The sequence below is a fragment of the Pinus tabuliformis genome, chromosome J (genome assembly GCF_031772625.1).
Source record: "Pinus tabuliformis cultivar Carrire ecotype Pingquan chromosome J, CPIR1, whole genome shotgun sequence".
Lineage (NCBI taxonomy): Eukaryota > Viridiplantae > Streptophyta > Pinopsida > Pinales > Pinaceae > Pinus > Pinus tabuliformis.
The window spans coordinates 940,953,486-940,961,838 of NC_142295.1; the positions used below are offsets into that span (position 1 = coordinate 940,953,486).

The 8,353-nt window shown below is 34.4% G+C and overlaps 1 long non-coding RNA gene across 1 annotated transcript; it reads left to right on the forward strand.

Moving 5' to 3' along the window:
- The first annotated feature begins 222 nt into the window (after positions 1–222).
- LOC149229877 (uncharacterized) lies at positions 223–8,111 on the forward strand. The gene is made up of 3 exons (XR_016247329.1): positions 223–597; positions 692–1,009; positions 7,811–8,111. It is a non-coding gene; the product is annotated as an uncharacterized LOC149229877 (long non-coding RNA).
- Positions 8,112–8,353: the final 242 nt, after the last annotated feature.

Consider the following 8,353-nt stretch of genomic DNA (forward strand, 5'->3'; position numbering starts at 1 on the left):
CAAAGAACCCACCAAACTTCTTTTTATGCCCCCTGGATTTTAAGCAAAAAGGAGATTTATCTTTACGCACGATTTCTTTAACTGGATGTTGCCTTTCGTGTCGGCTTGGTTGCATAACATTTTTCGTACTTCCAAAATAAAAAATATATTGCGATTGGATGTTTTCCCTCCATAATTTCATTATTGCTTTTAATATTCCTTATTAAAAATGGCTTGGGATCTTCTTATATGATCTTCCACAGGCTTTTGTTTCGTTTGGTGGAAGACATTTTTCAGTCTGATAACAGATCCAACTCATTTCTTTAGGTGTTAATGTGATCCTCGGTTGTTGATCAGGATACGGTTTGGGATTTTATACTTAGCTGGAAAGGGGCAGTGATCGAATACTAATCTTGTTGCAGAATATCGCGGACCCACTCGCTGGTTTGCAAATTGTTAGGCAAAGTTTTCGTAATTTTCAAATGCTGATTAGGGTTTCATTAAAGGTCCTTGTTCATTGCATTCACCATTTCTTCTAATAACGACCTGACCAACAAATTTGATGTCCAATGTGTTTCGTGTAATTCTAGTTCATTTCTACCAACGGAAAATCTTCGGGTAGGTTTTTTCATGCTCAATATCTAGGGTTTCGAGATATCCACAGCATTCTCTAGGGTTTTATTGACTGGAAATTTGATGTTCTGTTGTGCAGGGAAAACCAATAGTCAGAACAAGTACTGGAAGCTGTGAGACATTTCAGCCCAAAGAGAGAAAATGAAGGTTAACTCTGATCGAAATGCAAATGTTTCTTCCAAGAAATTTTGCAATAGAACTCCGCTCTATGGAGGGTCGAATCGGGAACGCCCTGTAGATAAAATAAACTGTGGGTTTGGGTGTTCAGATCTAGACGAACTCTTCGGAAGATGAGTCTGTGTATATTCTATTTGCGTTAGAAGAAGGTGGGCTTGAAGTTGCGAGTGCTGCTTCATCTGCCTTTAACAGCAGACTCTACCACACCGTAAATGCCAAGGTAATCTCTTATACTCGTTGTCAGTGATAACATTCTTCTTTCTTGTGTGGATACAAGCAATAAGAAAGTAAGTCTATTACCAATTTTTGTTTCTGGAATTTTGGTATTTGAAATTTATTTGCCAGTAGTGTGACTCTTGTGGATAAGATAATTTTAACTAGTAATTTTTTTTAAATGAAAACCATTTATTCTGCTAAAAATCCGAGGCTAAGAAAAGTCATGGTTTTATTCACACCTTTTGCATTGCTAAAAATCGAAAGTGTTGGAAGAATTCCCGCTTTTTTTTGTACATAAATAGTAGGACGCCTTTTATGCACACTTTTTGCATTGCTAAAAGTCGAAAGTCCGTAAGAATTCGAGTCTTTTTTGTAGATAAATAGGAGGCCTGCTTTCTATTAAGGTTATACAAATTTAACATCGACATCTCTTTCGCCGAAGTATAAAAGCACCTGCTTCTCTTCCTGCATGTTTTTTAACGATGTAGGTGTTTCATATGCTACTTTTAACATCCACGCCCTTTAACAGAATGTTTAGCCTTTTGATAAGTACATCCCACACCACGAATCAAGATCTAAGGACCACAAAAATCTCGAGCATAATGCGTCTATACTAAATAACAGATTTGTCGGAAATGATTGCTTGATAACCCGAATAAGAGTTGTTGGAAGTGAATATCTAGTGATAGATCATTCAAGGTTGTCAGAAGTGTTTGAATAATGGGAGAATGCAATGGCAAGTACAAAAATTAGTAGCAACCCCATCAGAGACCAGTACGATTCAATTCAAGATTTTGATCGTTCGGTCTACATATTTTTTCTTCCTTTAGTATAAAGTTTATAGTTGTTTCATGATAGAACTATTGCAAAACCCATAAGAGTAGTTCCCCATCCGGGAGCTACTTTCCATTTTGAATTATCGTTGGATGATAGAGCAATTGCAAAACCCATAATTCCATTTTGAATTATCGTTGGATGATAGAGCTATTGCAAAACCCATAAGAGGAGTAGTTCCCTTCCTCGAGATACTTCCCATTTTGGATTAGTGAAAAAAATTAAATGGTTCAAATTTTTACCATATTTGTACTAAAATGATAAGTACGCTTGATTTATTGAACCCTTTTTTTTTTAGTCTTCAAGTGGATCTCACTAGACACACTAACAAAAAGGGAAATATGAGGTTGAATATGAATTAGATAAATAAAGATGCAAGGAAGCTTTGTATTTTTGGAGAATTGCATAGTTACATTTTTTATTCTGAATTTTTGTAATATGTTTATTACTTATTTAAGTTGAGAAAGAAACTACCATCATATTTTTATAAGGCCTAGATGCTTAGCAAATATATTTTCTAATTATTTCTAAACATATAACTAGATCATCACTATCTCTAATAAAGACAAAATCATCAAAATTGTTACGTAATGAGTCTCAAGACAATAACAAACTTGAAGATCATATTCTTCTAAGTTATCATTATTAACTATTAATGAGGCATTTCCATTATCCACTAATGAGTTGTCAAAGAGATCTAGGTGGGGAAGTAGTTAGTTACATGCTCTATATATTTACATTATGACATCAATACACTCTTTCATTGTTAATATGGGAGAGTAGATATTATTTCACATAAATCTTTGTAGCACTCCCTTCAACAATGTAATTTTACAAATATAAACAGATAAAATGTTGTGTCAAGTTAGGAAAATTTTCTTAGAAACAATTATTTGGTTGAGCAAATATATCAACCAAACACCAATCTAGGAGAGAGAATAGATGAAACCAACTAGACTTCAATAACTTCCTAACTAATAGGAACATAGTCCTTCTCATAAAGACTACCTTTAGTTGGAAAATAATTCAATAATTAAATATATGATCACACCCATAAGACAAGTCAGAGTTATATAGTCTAACACTTCCCCTTAAAAAATACTTATCTTAATCTACATCAACTGAGGTCTTCGTTTACATCTTTATCATGGTATATGCTCCACCACAAACTGCAAAACCTCTTTATCATGGTATATGCTCCACCACAAACTGCAAAACCTCCTGATTAGACAACTCTACCTCTCGTCCAACCTTTCACTTTTACTCTATACCTCAATCATGCAAACATCACCAAACTATTGATGTCCATATAAATAAACAACCATCCACCATAGCACATGGGTACCTAACTATTGAAACCATTGGTTAGGTAGGACGTCCCTCCACATACATGGTTCATTCAACCTTTTGATGAACTCCCCCTAAATGTAAAACTTCACCTCTCATAGTCTACAACCAATGCATGACCCACTCTTCAAAGTGTTAAAGTACTTCCTAGCATAGGCTACTAAACTAAAATAGAAAAACTCATTAGAAGGGACACATGATAAAGGGGTGTGAATTCTTCTCTAGGTCTTACAACAATATGCCCTTTACAAGTTACATAGATATAGCTATAATACATGCTCCAACTCATGAGGATACAATGTACAAACTACTTCAAGGGCTATCCCACCAATTCAAAAATAGCATATAAACTTGCTATAACTTCAATGTGTGAATCACTTACATCATGGTCATGAGCATTTTTCATTCAAAACAACATTTAAACTCTATCCTCTATTTGTCCATCATTTGACTTTTGTTGTTCCTATTACAAGAAATATCCTATATTTCATTCTTCATTGTTTCCATAATCAATGTCATATGTTTCCACAATGCCTCCGCAAGCATTATCAAGTGCAACTCTTGTACCAAACTCCAATCATATTTAATATATATAGGACTTCTCTAACCTCCTTACAACAAATTTATCATTCCAAAATATTATTCCTGCAACCAACACTTGGTTTCTCAAATGAGAACAGTGAAATTCATTTTCACCTCAAAAAGTATCCATGCTTCTCCCTTCATCTGAGGAATTATCACGACGTACTAGTTGGAAAAAAATCATACCAATGATACCTCAAATTGATTGAGAACCTTTTGTACTCCAATGCCTAACATATATTTGACCATGAAGGCTGATTAATTGGCCATCCTATGGACTTACTTCCATCTACCAATATAAATGGGTGTAATCCACTCTAGTAAAGTAGCCTAGATACATGACGTATCCATATTAGTCTTACATTTTCTTTACTCCTACCAATCAGGCCTTATAGTGCACCATTTGACAAATAGTTTAGGGAGAAAAATCTCATAGCTAGAACAACCTTCCAAATACAACACCTTTTACTATGTAGACTCAATAATAATTTTTACATTTAAAAAAATTGTAGTAGTAGTATATGCATCAGTAAGAGTTAGTAACAGATGAAAGGAATACTATTTAATTTCACACTTACATATTTAGCATCTTCATCTTCAACTTTAGTATATTGGTTCAATCTTCATCTTAGTTTTAGGTGATTATCGTTGATATCCATGTTTGACCTGATATTTCTTAGAGTGACAAATTATATCAAAATAACTCGACAATGAGATCAAGAATCTCAATATGTACATTCACTTTGATTCCAAGTCATAAACTTGAACATTACCTGGATTACCAATTTTTTTTTACCAAAATTGTATTAGATTTCTTGCTAAGACTCTTCTTTACCTTGAAAATCAAGTTTCTTTGAGATTTTGTCATGTTGCAATTGGATCCTTGATTCTAGAATCTTACAATCTCAACATCTCCTCTAAAAATATAGATTCCCCTCTATTAAATCTGAACTATACCAAATACCATCATAGACAACACTACAAGACCCAAGACCATTTACCTACTTGTTATCCAATTATTAGGTCTTACTATGGAATTCCATAATCCAATCTATAAACATCCATTTCCAACTTTTGGATAACACTGCTGCATGTGCTACTTCCACTATTGCCTTCCACCAACAAGAAAACATGCTTGATTCCTCAAGCATTTACTTTCCTCGAGGTCAATTGTACAAAACCTTTTTTCATCCTTCTGCATGCTAGCTTTTGCACCTTGTTCCAGATACTTGCGACCTTGTTACACCTATCCAATAACTCGCCAATTCTCTCAAGACATCAATTTCCATCACAATTGTCATCTTGGCTTTAAGATGATTTTCACTCCATCAGGTTGGGTTTCAATTTCACCTTTGTAACCCTTGAAAATCCAAGCGTGGCCGAAATGGCCTCGGTCAACCATAAACTACATGGGTTGTACAGTATGAGACACATGATATTCTCAACTATATTCAAAAAAACTTGACACATTCCCATTAGAATTACCCACCTCCACATGTTCACTATAATAAGGAAGTGGGAACTCTCCAATTTTAACAAAGTCATCACTACCTGGAGGCATAGTGTCTGCAAAGAAGCCCGATCCCATTTCTATAAGACCAAAACATAGATAAATAAATTCTTAAGTTAACGTTGAAGACTTAATCTCGTGATCTGAAACTGGACAATGCTTGTTGCACAAGTTTTTCAAGGAAAGACATTGGCAACATTATAAGAGATCTTCCCAATCCCCGATCATCTCACTGACACATAGTGCCAGCCTCTTCAAGGCTTGGTGATAGGAAGGTAGAAGACTCAACATTGATTCACGCAAATCAACACTAACTCATCTAAATTCTTACACTATCTCGATGTAAGGCAACAATGGAGATCATCATCCTTTCTACTTTAACTGATGCAGACTCACATCAACCATTAATTCTATTTTCTCCATAAAACTATGGCTCATTTCTTTTGGGTAGCAATGACTTCAATTAGGACTAATAGACAAACACATTAATAAACAATTTACTTTGCTAGAGGTTATTACACACAAATTCATGGAAAATTATATAATTGTGTAAATAGAAATACATAAAATATTATTTTAAAACAAAACTTCTTAAATAAACAATTATTTTGTTAAACAAATATCTCAATCATTAACATCAAACTAAAAAATTAATTAGCTAAACAGAATCTTTGCTTTACACTATAAAAACATACTCTTAATGAAGACTAAAATTTTACTCAAACAAATTTAATAACTACATATGTAATAACACATGTGAATTAAGTAAAATGATATAATCTAAGACAATAAATTATTTTTTTTTCCATATTATTATATCTGGATTATAATCTATTTTCACATGATATACAAAATCTCATAATCTTACCATCATAATTTTCCATAAAATATTTTGGAACTTGAAAATAGCTGATTATACATGAAAAACTCATTAATATGAAAACCTATTTAGTAATTCTCTCTTCGTGATATCATCGATAAAGATGATAAGATAGTACAAATCGGGTTGTAGTTTTATCGATGATAAGATAGTACAAATCGGGTTGTAGTTACAACAGATCACTGTGCTGTAGTCATAATAGATAGACATAATATAAAAGAAAAAGACAAAGGAACAAGCTGCGTCCAGAATGTAGAGTCAAGAAGATTTCCACATGAGAACTCCCCACTGTTCTCATTAAATATATATGAAGGATATTAAGAAAATTGATCAAATGGTTTTTATATATTATCTGTCAGCCTTAGCAATTCCAATTCATTTGTGTGGATCAATGTCTATTCGCACCAGATCTGCTTCTACTCTATATCAGGGGTCTGCTCTCAGCAAAGTAGACCATTCCTTTTTATTGGGCTCAAATTGATTTTTTTAAGAGAATATGTTCAGATCTGTTTTATTATGTGGCATGGAGCCTCCATATAAGAATGGAGGAGTTTTAAAGGTTGTCGATAGTTGTTGGTGTCTCGTCCTAAGTATTGCAGTTTGATGAGAGACCGTGTGAGCTGCAGGAAAATTGAGAATTGCATTTGGATCAAGAAGTTGTAGGCTGAAATCCTAGGCCCAGTAAGATCGATCGGCCTATCCAATCGATCTCCAGCAGAGGGTACTCCTTTACAGGCCTGTATCGGTGGCCTTTCTATTTGCAAATCGTCGTTTTGTGGATTTGTTGTATGGTGTCTCTTTAGGGTTTCACTCATTGCTCACTGTTATTAACGGTCAAAAGACCACGAGGTGCCTGTACAAAACATAGATTATGTCTGTATGTTATAAGCTATAGCGGTGATTAATATTTCTGAAGCTACAGTTTCATTATTGCAGAGGTAAATACAAAATCTAACCAGTATATGTATACTGCCCTATATATTAATAGAACTATAGCTTGCCCACTATCGTTACCTCCCACGACTCCTTTCATGTCACAACAGCTGGACAGAGAAAAACAGACTGCCCGATATATTATTAGAACTATAGCTTGCCCACTATCGTTACCTCCCACGACTCCTTTCATGTCACAACAACTGGACAGAGAAAAACAGACAAACGAGGATTGTTGTACTGATGACATCCACCTTCAATAAGTCATGAAGTATTCCCAAAAAAATATCCGAAGACACATGGTGACCCGGCCGACGCCTATCCTTTATACACATTCCCCTTAAATGTGAGCTTTAAGCTTCCGCCAGTCATACTTCAAGGTTTCACCAGTAGTAAGTCAAGGTTCTGTTAGCAGAAGTATGACTGGCAGAACTTGCAGTACGGCTGGCTGACGGCAGGTACAGTACAGGGAGTTTATAGAATGGATGACATGGTCTAAAGAGGTTATAAATTTGTTTAGATGGTTAATTTTTTTTATTATATTTTTTTAAATTAATTATGGGAATGTTTGAATAGTTATTTGTTAAGGTAGAAATAGATTGAGCACTATTAAAAAGAAGTGGACACTTCAAATTTTGAAGTTAAGTAAATATAATTAGAATTTTTCAAATTTTGTTAAATTTTCTCAAAATAATATCAAAATTTCCACTATTTTCCAGATAAAATTGTCAGCTCATCTATTACTGGGAATTGCTGCTTATGACTATCTCGTTCTTGCTCAACGCTCTCATCCTCTAGGCTTCATCTAATGAACTCAAAATTCAAAGCTATTTCTTGCCATTTACTGCTGGATTGACACTAGCCCACCAGGCCGAAGTTCACCACGTGCAATCCCCAGCTGTAAAAGAAGAGAAATACGCCACTTTGAAAGAGAAAATTCGTTGGCTAGTTTAACGATATTATCCGATAGATCGGTGGCCAGTCAACCTAAACATGTTTGAAGTCGCCAACGGAGATGCCAGGTAACTCTTTATGCCCAACGAAATATTCAGTTTTATCGTTTGTTTCTTCCCAGTCTAGTCTTTCATTAATTTTTACTTTCTATTTCTGTTTATGGATTGCAAACAAAGGTTATTTGCATGAGACTATTTCCTTTCCAAACGTTTTTATTTTTATTAACTGCAAATGCAGAACAAAATTTATCTACACTAGTACATGAGACTATTTCTCTTTTCAATTTTGATTTCTTTTTATGGATTGCA